This window comes from Galeopterus variegatus, unplaced genomic scaffold (genome assembly GCF_000696425.1).
Source record: "Galeopterus variegatus unplaced genomic scaffold, G_variegatus-3.0.2 Scaffold5076, whole genome shotgun sequence".
NCBI classification, from domain to species: Eukaryota; Metazoa; Chordata; class Mammalia; order Dermoptera; family Cynocephalidae; genus Galeopterus; species Galeopterus variegatus.
Window position 1 is genome coordinate 42,380 of NW_007731187.1, and position 4,475 is coordinate 46,854.

The following is a 4,475-nucleotide window of genomic DNA, read 5'->3' on the forward strand; positions in this document are numbered from 1 at the left end:
GAAAATGAATCTTTTAAATGTTCTCTTGTATGAAAGAAGTCTGGAGACGGGCAGTCCAGTTTGGTAACTCCTTGATGTCGTCAGGGACCAGGCTGCTTCTAGATCATCGCTCTGCTGTGCCCACAGTGGGGCTCTTATCTGCAGTATCTAGGATGGCTGTCCCAGCTATCAGATCTGAGTTTCAGGTCTACTATTGACTTTTGTGTGTTGGTTTTGTATCCTGTAACTTTACTGAATTCATTTATTAGTTCTAGAAATTTTTTGGTGGAATCTCCAGGGTTTTCTCTATATATGATCATGTCATCTGCAAATAGTGACAGTTTGGCTTCCTCTTTTCCAATTTGGATGCCTTTTATAGCTTTCTCTTGTTTTATTGCTCTGGCTAGAAATTGCAGTACTATGTTGAATAAGAATGGGAAAGTGGGCATCCTTGTCAAGTTCTAGATCTTAGGGAAAAAGCCTTCAACTTTTGTCTGTTCAGTATGATATTAGTTGTGGGTTTGCAATACATGGCCTTTATTGTGTTGAGGTACATTCCTTCTATACCTAATTCGTTGAGTGTTTTTATCATGAAGAGGTGTTGAATTTTATCAAATGCTTTTTCTGCATCTATTGAAATAAACACATGGTTTTTGACCTTCCTTCTGTTGATGTGATGTATCGCATTTATTGGTTTGGCACATTGAACCATCTTGCATCCTTGAATCCCACTTGATCATGGTGAATGATCTTTTTAATGTATTGGATCCAGTTTTCTAGTACTTTGTTGAGGATTTTTGCATCTATGTTCATTAGGGGTATTGGTTTGTAGTTTTCTTTTATTTGTATGTCATTTCCCAGCTTTGGCATGAAGGTAATTCTGGCCTTGTAGAATGAGTTTGGAAGAATTCTCTCCTGTTCAATTTTTCAGAATAGTTTGATAAGAATTGGTATTAGTTCTACTTTAAATGTTCTGTAGAATTTAGTCGTGAAACTGTCTGGTTGTGGAGTTTTCTTTGTTGAAAGGCTTATTATTGCTTCAATCTCATTACTTGTTATTTGTCAGTTTAGGTTTTCTAATTCTTCATGATTCAACCTTATATGTGTTGTATGTGTCCAGGAATTTATCCATGTTTTCTAGGTTTTCCAGTTTGTTAGTGTATGGTTGTTCATAATAGTTTTTATGATCCTCTTTATTTCTCTGGTATCAGTTGTAACATCTCATTTTCCACTTCTGATTGTATCTGAGTCTTCTCTATTTTTTCTTTGTTAGTCATTTAAAGGTTTATCAATTTTGTTTATCTTTTGGAAAAACCATTTCATTGATCTTTTGTATTGTTTTAAAAATCTCCAATGTATTTATTTCTGCTCTGATCTTTGTTCTTCCTCTTCTACTAATTTTGGGCTCAGTTTGTTCTTGTTTTTCTAGTTCCTTGGGGTGTAATGTTAGGTTATTTACTTGAAATATTTCTTTTTTTTGATGCAGACATTTATTACTATAAACTTCCTTCTTAGAAATGCCTTTGCTCTGTCCCATGGATTTTGGTATATTGTGTTTTCATTTTCATTTGCCTCCAGGTGTTGTTAAATTTTTTAAAAAATTCCTTCTTTGACCCATTCATTGAGTAGGAGCATATTGTTTAATTCCCATGTATTTGTACAGTTTCTAATGTTCCTTTTTGTAATTGATTTGTAGTTTTATTTTGTTGTGATCGGAAAAGATAGCTGATACGATTTCAATTTTGTTTTGAATTTATCGAGCCTTGTTTTGTGACCTAAAATATGGTCTATTCTAGAGAATGTTCCATTTGCTGCTGAAAAGAATGTATATTCTGCAGCTGTTGGGTGGAGTGTTCTATAAATGCCTGCTGGGTCCAGTTGGTATAAGGTATAGTTTAAATCCTGTGTTTCTCAGTTGATTTGTTGCCTAGGTAATCTGTCTAATGCTGAGAGAGGGATGTTCAGGTCCCCCACCCACTATTATCATATTGACATCCATCTCTTTCTCTAGGCCTAATAGTGTTTGCTTTACATATCTGGGTGCTCTGGTGTTGGGTGCATCGTATTTATGACTGTTGTGTCTTCTTGTTGGATGTATCTGTTTATCATTATATAGTGGCTTTATTTGACTCTTTTTATGGTTTTTCGTTGAAAGTCTGTTTTATCTGATATAAAAATAAGTTTGAAGAGATCCTTCCTCCCCCCTACCATGGCTTTCAGTACCTGTGTTGGCTCAGTGGGTCTTTCTGCCTCTTGCCCCGAGTCCTGGTAGTTTTAGGATGCCAATTTTGAATTTAGTCAAAAATTAGTTTATTTCTTGTTGAAGGGAGCATCTACTTTACTGTCTTTGTGATGTCACTCTTCATGTGCCCTTTTAAAAAATTGATCAGTCTCACTGGTTTTTGCTCAGTTTTATTAGTCCTTTTGGTACCAATTTTTTGTCTTGTATATCTTCTTTATTGGATATTTGTTTTCAATTTCATAAATTCCTGTTCTTATACTTATTCTTTTCTTTTATGGTATTGTTTTAATTCGCTATTTTAAAATTTATTCAGATGAATGCTTACTTGATTTTCATTTTTTCTTCTTTTATAAATATGTATTTAAGCTTATAAATTCCCCTCCAAATTCAGTTTTAGTTGCGTCCCACAAATTTTGGCAAGTTTTTTTTATCATTCTACTAAAAATATACTTTAATTTTATTGTGATTTTGTCTTTCATTTGTGGGTTACTTAAAAGTTTATTGCTTAATTTCTATGTATTACGTGATCCTACAGTTTTTATTTGTTATCAATTTCAAGCTTAATTGTATGGTAGTTTAAGAACAAATTCAGAATTATTTCAGTTCTTTTACATTTTTTGATACTTGCTCTGTAGATAAGCATATAGAAAAATTTTGTAGATCATCTGCAGTTTTCAACTAATTACCTGCTTCACAGTTGTTGGGTGCAGTTTTCAACGAATGTCCATTTGGCCAAATTACATTCTTCAGATTACTTCATCTTTCTTGATTTGTGTGGTGTTTTAAAATCTCTAGTAGAAGTGTAAATTGTATTTATTCTTGTAGTTCTGTCAAATTTTGCTTAAAAAAATTTGAAGTAATGTTATATGCATACAAATTTGGAGCTATTTGTCTTTCTGGTGAGTTGATCCTTTTATCATTATAAACCATACATCTTTATTTCTATTTTTTTCTTTAATGTGCTAACATCAAGTTTCTTATGATTAGTTTTTTGTGCACTGCATTTGTTTCATATCCTTTTACTTTCACTTTCTCGTTTCTTGCAGTTTAGATGTAGCTTGTAATTTGTCTTTTTAAAAATTCAGATCTTGGGCCGGCCCAGTGGCGCACTCGGTAGAGTGCGGCGCTTGGGAGTGCGGCTGTGCTCCCACCGAGGGTTCGGATCCCATATAGGGACTGGTCCGCTCACTGGTGGAGCACGGTGTGGGCGCGACACTGAGGGTTGCGATCCCGTTGCCAGTCGTGGTGCGGGCGCGACACCGAGGGTTGCGATCCCGTTACCGGACACGAAAAAAGACAAAAAGGAAAAAAAAATTCAAATCTGACAATATTCATCTTTAATTAGAGAATTTGTTTCATGGATAATGAATGTAATTATTGACTTACTTGGGTTAAAAAAAAGAGCCAGTACTTGGTATGTGCTTTCTATTTGTTCCGCCTCTTCTGTTTTCTTTTTTCTTGCCTTCCTTTATATTTATATTCTCCTTCTAGTTTGGAAGCCATATATTTCATTATTCTTCTAGCGCTTCCCCTACCTATTACAACACATAAGCTTAGATTATAAAGGTCTAATGTTAATTGGTGCTCTTACTCTTTCCTCAAACAATACAAGAAGTTTAGGATACTCTAACTGCAGTCTCGTCTCTTGGCTCACCTGCTATTGCTTTCATGTATTAATGCTGCATATATTTTAAACTGTAGAAGATATTATTATTACTATTTTACAATGATTGTTTCTATAGTCAGTGTTCACTTAGATTTATAAATATATCTACCGTTTTTCCCAGTTTGCTATTTCTTTTAACATTTTATATAGTTTTTTTGATGCTAGAAATATTTGATTTTTTTATTGGTTGAGTTTATTGGTCATTTCCTTTAAGCCTCTGGGTCTTGCTTAGGAAGGCCTTCCCACACCAAGATCATAAAAATATTACCTGTATTTTTATAAATTTTATTTTTAATATTTATTCTTAATTCATTCAGATTTGTTGTTCTATACTGTGTGAAGGTGAGAATCTGACTCACCACTAGTCATTGAATATCTATTCTCTTCCTGATTTGAAATACAATCTTATTATATAATTGTTTCCTTCCTCTTAAACACAGGGCTTCTATTTTGTTGCACCTATGCCCCAATTGTTTTAATTACTGTAATATGCAATAATTAATATGGAACTGCAGTATGACAAAAACATTGCCTTGTATTCTATAATGATGGGTCACTGCAATTGGATAGGAATCTGGTGGTTGTGGC